Raw genomic sequence first — 15,274 nt, forward strand, 5'->3', positions numbered from 1 at the left:
CGCTACCCCCACACACAGACAAAGGCAGGAGAGCAGACCTTCAACAGCAGGCAGTGGCGCCAGAAGCCATCAAGGGCCACATGAACGGCTGTTCACACCTCATCAACCCACAATGCGAGCAATCAACTACAGACTGAGAGAAGCTCAAGAGAGATCATCCAGACGCAGCTCATCCTTCAGAAACAATGGAAGCGGTCTATGCTGGAGATGTGGGGGAAAGCACTCAACAAGGGGGTGTCGATTTCAGCATGCTGTTTGCAGAAACTGCAACTACACTGGGCACCTGGCTCGCATGTGCAGAAAAACAGCAGCTCGGCTGGTATACGAACTGGACGGACCGGAAGACGGTGGGGACAGTGCCCAGGACACCGGGGTACAGCGGGTCAACACGATCAATGTCCACTGTTCTGACAACAAGACGCTTCCAATTATGATGAGGGTCCTACTCAACGGGATACCCGTCAACATGGAACTGGACACGGGAGCTAGTCAATCTCTCATGAGCGTCCAACAATTTGAACAGCTGTGGCCGCACAAAAGCAACAGACCAAAACTCACAAGGATCGACACCAAACTAAGGACCTATACCAAAGAAATCGTCCCAGTCCTTGGCAGCTCCATGCTCTCAGTCACACACAAAGGGACGGTGAACCGACTTCCCCTGTGGATTGTCCCTGGAGATCTCCCAGTACTGTTGGGGAGAACATAAGAACATAAGAATTAGGAACAGGAGTAGGCCATCTAGCCCTTCGAGCCTGCTCCGCCATTCAACAAGATCATGGCTGATCTGGCCGTGGACTCAGCTCCACTTACCCGCCCGCTCCCCGTAACCCTTAATTCCCTTATTGGTTAAAAATTTATCTATCCGTGACTTGAATACATTCAATGAGCTAGCCTCAACTGCTTCCTTGGGCAGAGAATTCCACAGATTCACAACCCTCTGGGAGAAGAAATTCCTTCTCAACTCGGTTTTAAATTGGCTCCCCCGTATTTTGAGGCTGTGCCCCCTAGTTCTAGTCTCCCCGACCAGTGGAAACAACCTCTCTGCCTCTATCTTGTCTATCCCTTTCATGATTTTAAATGTTTCTATAAGATCACCCCTCATCCTTCTGTACTCCAACGAGTAAAGACCCAGTCTACTCAATCTATCATCATAAGGTAACCCCCTCATCTCCGGAATCAGCCGAGTGAATCATCTCTGTACCCACTCCAAAGCTAGTATATCCTTCCTTAAATAAGGTAACCAAAACTGCACGCAGTGCTCCAGGTGCGGCCTCACCAATACCCTATACAGTTGCAGCAGGACCTCCCTGCTTTTGTACTCCATCCCTCTCGTAATGAAGGCCAACATTCCATTTGCCTTCCTGATTACCTGCTGCACCTGCAAACTAACTTTTTGGGATTCATGCACAAGGACCCCCAGGTCCCTCTGCACTGCAGCATGTTGTAATTTCTCCCCATTCAAATAATATTCCCTTTTACTGTTTTTTTTCCAAGGTGGATGACCTCACATTTTCCGACATTGTTTTCCATCTGCCAAACCTTAGCCCATTCGCTTAACCTATCTAAATCTCTTTGCAGCCTCTCTGTGTCCTCTCCGCTTTCCCACTAATCTTTGTCTCATCTGCAAATTTTGTTACACTACACTCTGTCCCCTCTTCCAGGTCATCTATGTACATTGTAAACAGTTGTGGTCCCAGCACCGATCCCTGTGGCACACCACTAACCACCGATTTGCAACCCGAAAAGGACCCATTTATTCCGACTGACTGGCAAAACTAAATTGGAAATGGGATGATGTTCACGCCATGTCGTCAGAGGAACGGACCTCCTGTTCAACCATTCTAAGTCGTTTTGAACATCTCTTTCAGCCAAGTGTGGGCACCTTCAAAGGCGCTAAAGTTAAAATCTACATCACACAGGATGCCAGACCGGTCCATCACAAGGCTAGAGCTGTGCCTTATGTGATGAGGGAAAAGATTGAACACGAACTGGACCGGCTTCTGCGGGAAGGCATTATCTCACCCATGGAATTTAGCGACTGGGTAAGTCCCATCGTCCCCGTCATGAAGCCTGATGGATCCGTACGAATCTGTGGGGATTACAAGTCTACCATGAACAGAGTCTCCTACAGGACCAATACCCACTGCCCAGAGCGGAGGACCTATTTGCCACATTGGCTGGAGGAAAACTTTTCTCGAAACTAGATCTCACATCTGCATATATGACGCAAGAACTGACTGAAGAGTCTAAGCTACTCATCACCATCAACACGCATTGTGGCCTTTTTATGTACAATCGATGCCCATTCGGCATCAGGTCGGCAGCTGCTATATTGCAGCGCAACATGGAGAGTCTGCTCAAGTCCATCCCGGGGACGATTGTGTTTCAAGATGACATACTCATCACGGGCAGGGACACCGCAATGTGGAGGAAGTACTAAGTCGATTGGATCGGGTAGGCCTAAGAGTTAAGAAATCCAAGTGTCTGTTGCTCGCGCCCGAGGTTGAATTTATGGGCAGAAGGATTGCCGCTGATGGAATCTGCTCAACAGAATCCAAAACCGAAGCAATTCATCTGGCACCCAGGCCCCAGAATGTCTCGGAACTGCGCGCCTTTCTCGGGCTACTCAATTACTTTGGGAACTTTATGCAGAACTTGAGCACGCTGCTGGAGCCTCTCCACGTGCTACTCAGAAAGGGGTGCGATTGGTTTTGGGGGGACGCCCAAGAACGCGCCTTCAATAAGGCACGCAACCTTCTATGTTCCAACAGTGTTTTAGCCTTTTTTGACCCAGGTAAAAAGCTAGTTGTGACATGTGATGTGTCAGCATACGGGGTCAGGTGCGTTTTACAGCATTTCAGTGATGCGGGTAAATTACAACCCATTGCTTATGCCCCCAGGTAACTTTCGCGGGCGGAGCGCGGGTACAATATGGTTGAGAAGGAGGCGCTCGCGTGCGTGTACGGTGTCAAAAAGATGCACCAATACCTTTTCGGGGCCAAGTTCGCGTTAGAAACCGACCACAAACCCCTCACGTCCCTGCTATTCAAGTGCAAGGCAATAAACGGCAACGCCTCAGCGCGCATTCAGCGGTGGGCACTCATGCTGGCGTCTTACGACTACACAATAAGACACAGACCAGGCACAGACAACTGTGCCGACGCAATTAGCAGGCTACCCCTGGCGACCACGGAAGGGTCCGACGAGCAGGACTGTGAAATGGTCATGGCAATCAATGCCTTTGAATCCACAGGTTCACCCATGACGGCTCGCCAAATCAGAGCCTGGGCGACCAGTGACCCCACATTATCCTTAGTCAAAAGACGTGTTTTAACTGGTGACTGGGCAGAGGCCCGCGATGCCTGCCCCGAGAAGATCAAACCTTTCCATAGGCACATGCATGAACTATCACTACAGGCAGACTGCCTGATGTGGGGCAGCCGAGTAGTTATGCCCTTGCGAGGCAGAGAGGCGTTTGTCCGGGAGCTCCACCGCGAGCACTCGGGGATCGTCCTTATGAAGGCCATAGCCAGATCCCACTTCCGGTGGCCTGGCATTGACGCGGACTTGGAGCTCTGTGTCTGGTGGTGCACCATTTGTGCCCAACTCAGTAATGCCCCCAGGGAGGCCCCCCTAAGCCCCTGGCCCTGGCCCACCAAACCGTGGTCGCGGGTGCGTGTAGACTATGCGGGCCCATTCATGGGCAAAATGTTCCTCGTAGTCGTTGATGCATTTTCAAAGTGGATCGAGTGCACCATTTTAAACTCGAGCACCACCTCCACCACTGTGGAGAGCCTTAGAACCATGTTTGCCATGTACGGAATTCCTGACATATTGGTCAGTGATAATGGTCCGTGTTTCACCAGCGCAGAATTTCAAGATTTTATAGTTGACTACGGCATAAATCACGTTAAGACGGCACCGTTCAAGCCGGCCTCCAATGGCCAGGCGGAGCGAGCAGTGCAAATCGTTAAACAAGGCATGCGAAAAATCCAAGGTCCCACACTGCAGAGCCGCCTGTCATGACTGCTGCTGGCATACAGATCTCGTCCGCATTCGTTGACTGGGGTTCCCCCCGCGCAACTATTGATGAAATGGACCTTAAAGACTAGGCTCTCGTTAATCCTCCCAGACATGCATGAAATTGTTGAGGCAAAACGCCGGAAGCTAACTGAGTACCATGACCGAAATTCGAGGGAGAGGTGGAATGAGATAGGGGACAAAGTGATTGTGCTAAACTATGGCAGGGGTCCCAAATGGCTTGCAGGGACAGTAACAGGCAAGGAAGGAAACAGGCTAGTGGTTGTACAAATGGACAATGGCCAAACCTGCCGGAGGCATGTAGACCAAGTAAAAAGTAGATTCATCAACAACACTGCAGAACCAGAGGCAGACTACAATGTGGAACTCACACCACACCTGGTGGACAGACAGAGGGAACAACCTGGGGAAAGGGCCGTCTCAACAGACAGCCCAGGCAAGATACCAGCAATCACACCGAAAGAAAAACAGGCACCAAGGCAAACAACTGAACCACAACTAAGACGCTCCACGCGAGAGCATAGACCACCTAGAGACTGAATCTATAAAGACAATAAGACTTGGGGGAGGGTGATGTCATGTATCTCACACTACTGTATATAACTGTATCTTACCATGCTATACATGACTGTAACTAGATATGACCTGTAACTTTACCACCAGGGGTGCACTTACAGGAGACACTGCATACCTGTTCCACACAGGTATCTAAAGACAGGTCTCAGGCAAGTGTGGCACTCGAGAGCTGTGAAATAAAGGTGCAGGTCCAGAGTGACCTTGACGTCAGCATGTGCCTCGTGTAAGTCTGTACTGCAGGGTCAGAACTTTACAGATGGGATCTCGGCTTAACGTTTCATCTAGAGGATAGCACCTCCAACAGTGCAGCACTCCCTCAGCACTGCACTGGAGTGTCAGCCTAGATTTTTTTTTGATGTGCTAAATTCCTGGATTGGGATTTTGAACTCCCAACCTTCTGATTCAGAGGCGAGTGTGCTACCCACTGATCCACGGATGAGACATTAAACGGTGACTACACTCCAAAAGTACTTCATTGGCTGTTAAGTGCTTTGAGACGTCCGGTGGTCACGAAATGCGCTATATAAATGCAAGTCTTTCAAGTCTTTCTTTCTAATGTCTCGTGTGATAGGGAAAATGAGGTCTCAGGATTCATGCCCCCATTTTTCCTTCCCACAATTGGTCAGCAGCAGCAGATGTATGTTGAGAAATCTTAGTTTGTGCAATGATAAGACAGAGCAGATTACACATAGTTTATGAAAGGACCAGGCTTGATGAGGTCAGGATCATCAACCCTGGCTGATTATTGTCCTCCCTGGTCTACAATCACTGATGACAATTCCTTCAAACGAGAGTGGGAGCTGTTTCTGGCTGGGGCGGAGATCGCCTCATACAAAAGGCAGGTGTATATATATTTTTTTTCCTTTTCATCAACTTTATTGAAGATATTTTGTACAAAATTCCAGACCAGCCTTATGCTTAATCTTCATCCTCCTCCTCCTCTTCATCTGATTGATCTGGAAGTACCGGAACTCGTAGCTCTCTTTGCTGTTTGCAACTACACGAAACCAGTCAGGCAGGTTGTTCGTCTTGAGGTACTTCTTGGTGAGGTATTTCAGGTATCTTTTTGAGAACAGCACCTCAGAGATGGTCTTAGACTTGTTCCTCTCAATGGTTACCACATTGCCCAGATTCCCAGCTTTACCATTCACTTTAATGCGTTCCTGCAGGAACTGCTCAAAATTGGAGGTGTCCATGATGCCATCTTCCACTGGATGTGTGCAGTCCAAGGTGAATTTCAGCATTTGCTTCTTGTTCTTGCCCCTCGTCAGAAGCTTCTTCACGGGGGCCATGTCTGCACAAGATGGCAGAGCAGGGCAGGTATTGCATGGACCAGAGTGATCTCCTAGACTAGTTCCGATTGCTTAAGGGGTCAGAAATGAATTTCCTCGACTCTTTTCACTCCCAAACTGGTTTGGGTTTTTGCCTGTTTTTTTGCTGCTCCCAGGTGATCACATGGCTTTCGGCTGGGTATGGGGAGTGTATATATTGTGATACACAAGGCATCACAGTTGTGTGGGACACGCTAGGTGAAGCAGAGGGTCTTTTCCTGTCTGTTATTGTTGGTACTCTCGTAATTGTAAAGCCACAATCATCATCCCATCCAAGAACAGCAAACTCAACACAAGCCGAGAATCGGATCAGTTACCTTTCTCTTCTGTATGACTCAGTAAAATAAAATATACTGTAAATCAGCCAATGAAGTCAACTGCAGTGTAACCTCAATATTGTGAACATCCAGTCATAGCCAGTCAGGGAGTGAAGAGTTGTGGGGAGAAGGCAGGGAAGCCGAGCGGAGTCCATGATCAGATCAGCCATGATCTTACTGAATGGTGGAGCAAGCTCGAGGGTCCAAATGGCCTACTCCTGCTCCTATTTCTTATATTCTTCTGCTGTTCCCGTCAGAAACTCCAAAGTAGTTGTCAGAAGAGACAAAGTTCTGGTGAAGACCAGAGAAGTTCTGGCCTTGATAACAAGAGCAATAGCCGGTGAAATTGAGTATGAGGCGATGTAATTTGATTAAATAAAAGTAACAGCAGTAATTATAGTCTGAATGGAAGCAGGTTTGGTGTAGTGGAAGAGCAGAGAGATTTGGAGCAAAAGGACATTAAAGACGGTGCCTCTGGTCGACATCGCCTTGTTTACAAATCCCTCCATGGCCTCGCCCCTCCCTATCTCTGCAATCTCCTCCACAACCCCCTAAGATATCTGCGTTCCTCTAATTCTGCCCTCTTGAGCATCCCTGATTATAACTCCTCAACCATTGGTGGACGTGTCTTCAGCTGCCTGGGCCCTATGGTCTGGAACTCCCTCTCTAAACCTCTCCACCTCCTTATCTCCTTCCTCCTTTGAGATGCTCCTTAAAACCTACATCTTTGACCAAGCTTTTAGTCATTTGCCGTAATTTCTTTTTATCTGGCTTGGTGTCATTTTTTTTTTCTTATAACACTCCTGTGAAGCGCCTTGGGACATTTTACTATGTTAAAGGCGCTCTAGAAATACAAGTTGTTGTTGTTGTTGATAAGGCTGTAATGAAGAAAAGGCAATTCTAGGTTTTATTCACAGGAGGTACAGAATGCAAAAGCCAAGAAATAATGGCAGGTGTAGAAGATTGAGAGGTGATCTGATTGAGGTGTTTAAAATGTGATAAGGATTTGGCAGCATATATAGAGAGAGACTATTTACTCTGGTGGGTGAATTAAGAACACAGGGGCATAATCTTACAATTAAAAGTAGGCCATTTAGGAGCAAAATCAGGAAGCACATTTTTACACAAGGTTAGTAAAAATCGACATCTTTCTTCCCCCAAACGGCAGTGGATGCTGGGTCAGTTGGAACAAAGGGATGTGGAGCATAGGTGGGTAAATGGAGTTGAAGTGCAGATCAGCCATGGTCTAATTGAATGGCGAAGCGGGCCCGAGGGGCTGAATGGCCTACTCATGTTTCTATGACGGGACCAGGCAGGTAGAAGCAGACACTTGCCAAAATTTGAGGTGTCTAGAGCAAATGGCCATGTAAGATTAGACATAAGACATTTAGAGCAGAGAGTATGAATAACTTCTTTACACAGAGGGGGAGAAATTTTCATTGTTTGCTCCTCCCATTAGCGTCCCGGTCCCACCCCCGAAAAGAAGTGGAGCGTCGGACATTGCACTCCACTTCCTCCCGGCTGGTAACCCCAATTTCTTGCCTCGGTTACTCCCCCCGCCCCCCTCCCAAACAGGGCGTAACTGATTTTCGGCCCCTCAGAGAGTTGTGAGGCTGTGGAATTCACTTCCAAGGCTATTGGTTGAAGCAGAAACAATGTCAACATTCAAAATTAGATTGGTTAGCAGGATAATGGGAGTGAAGGGATATGGGTACAGGACAGGTAAATGTGATTGGAATTATTTGCTCGCACGGGGAGTAGATACTGACACAGACTGGTTGGGCCGAATGGCCTGTTTTTGTGTTGTAGCCTCTATGTATTTCCCTCTCTTTCTCTGGAGAAGTGCTTAACTTTAACTAGACATTGCCCGTCTGCATCCCGCCTTAGCTCATCTGCTGCTGAAACCCTCATCCCTGCCTTTGTTACCTTTAGACTTGACTATTCCAACCCACTCCTGGCTGGCCTCCCACATTCTACCCTATGTAAACTAGAGATGATCCAAAACTCAGTTGCCCGTGTCCTAACTCGCACCAAGTCCCGCTCACCCATCACCCCTGTGCTCGCTGACCTACATTGGCTCCCGGTTAAGCAATGCTTAGATTTCAAAATTCTCATCCTTATTTTCACATCCCTCCATGGCCTCGCCCCTCCCTATCTCTGCAATCTCCTCCAGCCCCACAACCCCCCCGAAATGTCTGCGCTCCTCTAATTCTGCTCTCCTGAGCATCCCTGATTATAATCGCTCAACCATCGGTGGCCGTGCCTTCTGTTGCCTCAGCCCCAAGCTCCGGAACTCCCTCCCTAAACCTCCCCACCTCTCTACCTCTCTCCTCCTTCAAGACGCTCCTTAAATCCTACCTCTTTGACCAAGCTTTTGGTCACCTGCCCTAATTTCTTCTTCTGTGGCTCGCTGACAAATGTATTTGTTTCGTCTTAAAACATTCCTGTGAAGCGCCTTGGGACGTTTAAGGCGCTATATAAATAAAAGTTGTTATTGTAGACAACAATCCACATTGGCATGATTTAAGATCAGAATAATAATGCGTAAGGCATCACAAGTGTGTGGGGACAGGCTGGATGGAGTGGTATTGGTGTCTTTTCCTATCCAGCATTTTCAAAGTAAAAAAGGATGTTAGTGTGTGGCAAACAACTGCAGTGGATTCTTGTTCCATCATTCCATTGTGCAGGAATTTGCGACATTCTTGAGCAGGACATTGTTTTTAGATTTTAGCGATTAGCAGCACCCGGACCCCTTATTAAAGTTACTGGTTAGTGACTGCCTTAATATTGTGTCATATGCAATCAAATGCACAATTACATCTCTTTAATTAATTTTTTCGAACAATTTATTGTGTCTTGAAAGCTCCGGCAGAGTACAAAGAAAGCCGGCAATTGTGTTTGCAGCATTGTAAGTGATGCAGCAGGGCATCAATTGGGCTCTTGACATTTACTGGCTAATTGGTAGAAAGGAATCTGGAATAGTTTATGATTATATATGACCGCATAAGGTTAACATCTTGATTTAGTAAGTTTTATCGCTATTTGTTAGCTTGTAATGCTACGCTGTGTTATTGGCACAATGATTGTGTGAGGAGGCTGGGGACTGAGGCTGGAATGGATTTTATTAACTGTAACGTAACTGAAATAGAAGAAAGACCTGTACATCACTTTTTATATCTCCCAGAAAACAGCTCAAAGCGTTTCATGGAAAATGAAGTACTTGAAGTGAAGTAACTATCATTGCCAAAATAGTCGTGGGCTCAGTGGGTAGCACTCTTGCCTCTGTATCAGAAGGTTGTGGGTTCAAGTCCCACTCCGGAGACATGAGCACAAATACCTAGGCTGACACTCCAGTGCAATGCTGAGGGAGCGCAATCAACATAACAAAAAACAGGTTATCTGGTCATTATCCCATTGCTGTTTGTGGGAGCTTGCTGTGCCATGTTTCTTACATTACAACGGTGACTACACTTCAAAAGTACTTCGTTGGCTGTAATGCGCTTTGGGACGTCCTGAGGTCATGAAAGGCGCTATATAAATGCAAGACTTCCTTTTTTTCTATTATTTTCCGCATAGCCGGATCCCATGCAAGAGAAAGAAGATGGTCGGTGAAGGAGGAATGTTGTCCATGACACCGGGACAATCCTTCAATGAATGCCATGGGAATCTTAACATCCAACGACATCATTTAGAACAGGCAGGCAGGACTTTGTTTTAACGTCTCATCCAATGGATGGCACCTCCGACAGTTCCGCACTCCCTCAGTCCGGCCCCTGGAGTGTCAGCTTGGATTGCTTGCTCAAGTCCTGAACTTGGACTTGGACCCACAAGCTTTGACCCAGGGGGGAGAGGTCTACTAATGGGACCATGCTGGCACTCACTTTCTGGTAACTTAAAACTAAATAATGACAAAAATTACATTCTAAACTTCAGTCATAACTAAAATCTAAATTATTTTCATAGAATCATAGAAGTTTACAGCATGGAAGGAGGCCATTTCGGTCCATCGTGTCCATGCCGGCCAACAAGAGGCTACCCAGCCTAATCCCACTTTCTAGCTCTAGGTCCGTAACCCTGCAGGTTACAGCACTTCAGCTGCACATCCAAGTACTTTTTAAATGTGGTGAGGGTTTCTGCCTCTACCACCCTTTCAGACAGTGAGTTCCAGACCCCCACAAACCTCTGCATGAAGAAATTTCCCCTCAAATCCCCTCTAAACCTTCTACAATTACTTTAAATTCATGCCCCCTGGTTGTTGACCCCTCCGCCAAGGGAAATGGATCTGTCCTATCCACTCTATCTAGGCCCCTCATAATTTTATACACCTCAATGAGGTCTCCCCTCAGCTTCCTCTGTTCCAATGAAAACAAATCCAGCCTATCCAATCTGTCCTCATAGCTTAGATTCTCCAGTCCCAACAACATTCTCGTAAATCTCCTCTGTACCTTCTCCAGTGCAATCACGTCCTTCCTGTAATGCGTTGACCAGAACTGCACGCAGTACTCCAGCTGCAGCCTAAACAGTGTTTTATACAGTTCAAGCATAACCCCTCTGCTCTTGTATTCCATGCCTCGACTAATAAAGGCAAGTATTCTATATGCCTTCTTAACCACCTTATCAAGCAGTGAAACTAAAATCTTCCATCTTTCAGCCTCTGTGCACTTCAGCTCATCCAAAGCAATGAGTGATATATTTGTGCCTGGCATATGCTGGTTAGCAGTGGTAGCACCCTCACCACTGAATCAGAAGGTCATGGGTTCAAGTCCCCCTACAGAGACTTGAGCACGTGATCCAGGCTGACATTTTAGTGCAGTACTGAAGGAATGTTGCACTGTCCGAGGTGCCGCCTTTCAGATGAGGCATTAAACTGAGGCCCCGTCTGTCCTCTCAGGTGGACTTAAAAGAGCACTATTTGGAGAAGAGCAGCGGAGTTATTCCCGATCCGTCAACCAACATCGCTAAAACCATTTATCTGATCATTTATCTTAATGCTGCTTGTGGGAACTTGCTGTGTGCTGCGTTTCCCTATTTTACAACAGTGAACGAGTACTTCATTAGCTGTAAAGACCTTTGGGACATCCGGAGGTCGTGAAAGGCGCGACATAAATGTGACTTAATTCATTCGTCCACTCTGCCTGCAGGAGCCAGCAAGGTAACTTTCAAGAGTCGGAAACCTTGTTGATTGTTGCCATTCCCATGCCCAGAATTCTTCGGCAAACTGCGACACTAACTGGCAGCAGTAACTCCGCACAGATTGTGGATTGAATCGGTGCCTTTCCTTTTCTGCATGGTTCAATTCCACACTAGGCAGTGCACTTGGCAATAGAGTCAAGTGAGCAGTACATTTTTTTAATATAAAATAGAAGAAAGAAAATTTGGGGCTAAAAATTTGCTACCGTAACGATCGATTTAGCACCGTTTTTTGGCGTTAAAAGTTTTTTTTTCGTGCTAAACAAATTTTTCTAGTTTCGCCAGTGGTGTAACACCGTCATTACAAAAATAAGGGCCGATTTTTTCTTTTGGAACCGTTTTTGTGACGTCACTCAACGTCAAAACCAACGATAACACTGTTTTTGAAAGTTTCCAGAATAAGGGCATTTTTAAGGACAGTGATAAATACCGATTTGAAAAAGCTTGCCGTACCTGATCGAGTCCCATTGAAATTGACGTTAATGGCGCCATCTTGGGAAACGGAGCTTTTTTGGAGGGAGTTTTATAATGTGTTTTTAGGGACATGTAAGGGTATTTAAGGACATTTAAAGAATGGGGGCTATTCTATCTTTGCCATATGTAGTGAGTGCTTATGTTATCCTGGATTATCATAGAAGAAGGCTTGTTCGACAGCATTATCAGCGTAATCGAAGAGGTTGCAGACTTATAGGGAGGAGGTCTTACCTCCCACGAGTTTTCAGGGAACAGCGCTCATACCTGCACCTGTCTGAGGCACAGTGCGTTAAAAGGCTGTGCTTTCGAAAAGAGGTGGTCACAGAGATATGCCAGCTCATAAAGGCAGACATACAGCCTACAAGTGAGAAGAGGACTGCACTGCCCGTCGAGGTGAAGGTGACTGCAGCACTTGCCTTCTATGCCTCAGGCTCCTTTCAGGCATCAGCAGGTGACATATGTTCCATCTCGTAGTTCGCTACACATCGCTGCATTCGCCAGGTGACTACTGCACTGTATGCACGCAGGAAGGTCTTTTCCCAATGACTAGGGTGGTACAGAATGAGAGGGCTTTAGGTTTTGCACGAATTGCTGGCTTCCTTCCCCAAGGTACAGGCTGCCATTGACTGTATGCACATCGCCCTGTGAGCACCTTTTCAGGATCCGGAGGTTTACCGAAACCGAAAGGGATTCCACTCGCTGAACGTACAGATCGTCTGCGACCATACTTCGCGCATCATGGCAGTAGATGCACAATTTCTAGGGCGCATCCATGATGCTTCCATCTTGCATGAGAGCGCTATCTCACAGCTGTTTGAGCGTCAGCCAGAAGGCCAGAACTGGATACTGGGGGACAAAGGTTACGGGCTCGCCACCTGGCTCATGACCCCACCCTCCGCAACCCTCAGACAGAAGCTGAGCATCGCTATAATATCTGCCATAAAGCCACATGCAACATCGTCGAGAAGACAATTGGAGTGCTCAAGCAGTACTTCTGATGCCTGGACCACTCTGGAGGCTCCCTGCAATACTCCCCTCAGCAGGTCAGTGAGTTCACTGTGGTGTGCTGCATGCTACACAACTTAGCCATCATGAGGGGACAGGATTTGCTACTGGGGATTGCAAGACCACCTCAGGAGAGACGGGAGGAGGACGAAGAACCCATGACACCACTACAACCCGCAGGATGACGAGGGAGAAGGTCTCATGGACGTTACACCATTGCAAGAGCCTTGCGTGAGCAGCTGATACTTTATCACTTGGCATGAAGGCTGAACGGCACATTTGATCATTGTATCCCACCATGTTGACTATCTCCACCTGTTATTCTGTGAATGAGACACTACATAAGTTTGGTTTAGTTGAAAAAATAACTTGCAGTTTATTAAACATTTGTGCACTTGTACTTAACTTTAATTAAAAAAAATGATATTAAACATTAAACTTTTAAATTAATCTCACTTAAATAAAAATAAAAGAAAAAAAGAACAGCAAAACAACAACAGCAGCAGCAAACAAACTTCAGCTGCAGCCATCTCTCTCCCCCTTATTTAAACACCGCCACGCTACATGCCCTTCTTGGACTTGCCACTAGCCTTGGCCGTTTCCTTAGGCCATTTCCCGGTGAGCCCATGGTTTTTGTTAGTGTCTCGGGTACAGCGCTCCGCTTGTTGGGGGATAGACCCAGGAAACGGCAATCCAGAAGGGCTGGCTTTGGCCTCTTCAGCGTATGGATCAGCCTGCGCACTGACTGTTGAGGTAGGCCTGGGGATTGGAATGGGAGCGGCATCATTTGATACTGTCAATTGCCGCTTGGCAATGACAGCCTGGGTATGTTCCCGCATTGTAGCGACTATCTCCGACACGCCTGCAGATATTACTGATTATCCTCCCGACATGCCCGCCCCAATATCAGCAGATAGTGCTGCTATTCCTCCCTTGATCCCACTAATGGCCTGCTGCTGCCCTGGGTGTGCTTGCCTGCAACCCACTGGGAGCCGCCACCTCGTAGGGTGGACAACCCAGAAATGTCCCCTCGTGCTTGATATATCTGTGGCCTGCAACTCCTCCAATTGCAATCATCCACCCTCGCCCCCCCCCTCCCCGCCCCCATGAAAAATATTGTCAGCCTCCTGCTCCTCCTCATTCTCCTCCTCGTCCTCCTCCTGATCGTCCTGTGGAACTTGTTCAGTATGGCCAAGGTCGTTGGGGTCACCCACTTCCGCTTGTGGCAAGGTGGTGGGATCTTTTCCTTCATTATTGGATGTCTGTGAAACATCTGCAAAATATAACAAAACAGATGAATGGTTAGCAACAGGGGAGGGGGCAGGGTGTCATGAGTAGGCTCACACAGCGCAGGCTCATTTGAAGGACCACGATGAATGATAGTACATCGCGTAAACCAAAACGTAGCCGACGGAGAGTACATCATATAAACTGAAGCGTAGCCCACTTGTGCCAACCCAGACTGGATTTTGCAGGACTTACCCTCACCCTGCAACCTGGGCCCAGTATCCGTGCGGATGCTCGATCTTTGGGACCCACCAATAATACCTGCGAATCTTCTTTCCAAGTCTGTTAGTGGGCGCAGTCTTGGAGGACCTCCACCAGTTTTCGTCTGCTCTCGGTGGTTGTCGGACACCTTCTTCTGCAAAGATGGCAATAGAAATTTTTAAGAGGGGAGGCCTTCTGCTGTCGTGGCACACACAGATAGTCACATTTACAATTCAAGTAATTGTAGTGCATAAATAAAAATATTAATTACTCTAACTGCTTGGCAACAGTCCTGGCACTTCCAGCACTGCTGGCCAGTCCTCCTGATGGACCCCACTGAGGAGACCTGCTCTGTAAAGCGTTCCCAAGCTTGAGCTATTGCTGCTGGCTTAAGTTTACCAGGACCCTTCTTGCCAATCTAGTGCCATCCTCTCTCCACAGTGCTCACAACCACTTGCCTCATCGCAGATTCCCGAAACCTAACTGGCTGGGGTTTTATTGAGTCTTGTGAACATTACGTGACTGGCTAAGCCACTCACAACTCAACAGCTCAATCAACCTGTGAACATACTCGCGGGTGCATACATTACAACAACCTTCTGACTGCGAGGTGAAACCGCTTCTCACTGAGCCAGGGCCCACACCCAAAATAAAATCAACAAACATACTGTGAACGTAGAATTCTAGAATCTTAAATAAATACTTATCCTGCACTCTTCTACTTCACGTTAAACGACAGTCGGCTGCCTTGTCAAATGAAGCCGTTTTAAAAATGCTCAAAGGATTGAATAAAATATCTCTATAATAACTTCTGACCCATGTAATAAGTGAACAGCTCTCAGCATTGTT

At 47.3% G+C, this 15,274-nt stretch overlaps 1 long non-coding RNA gene and 1 pseudogene across 1 annotated transcript in view; one reads left to right on the top strand and one right to left on the bottom strand.

Moving 5' to 3' along the window:
* The window catches only part of LOC139260217 (uncharacterized), a 309,592-nt gene that overhangs the window by 128,109 nt on the left and 166,209 nt on the right, over positions 1-15,274 (top strand). The window lies entirely within an intron of this gene.
* On the bottom strand, positions 5,539-5,912 carry LOC139259487 (large ribosomal subunit protein eL22 pseudogene; annotated as a pseudogene).

Source organism: Pristiophorus japonicus, chromosome 3 (assembly GCF_044704955.1).
Source record: "Pristiophorus japonicus isolate sPriJap1 chromosome 3, sPriJap1.hap1, whole genome shotgun sequence".
Lineage (NCBI taxonomy): Eukaryota > Metazoa > Chordata > Chondrichthyes > Pristiophoridae > Pristiophorus > Pristiophorus japonicus.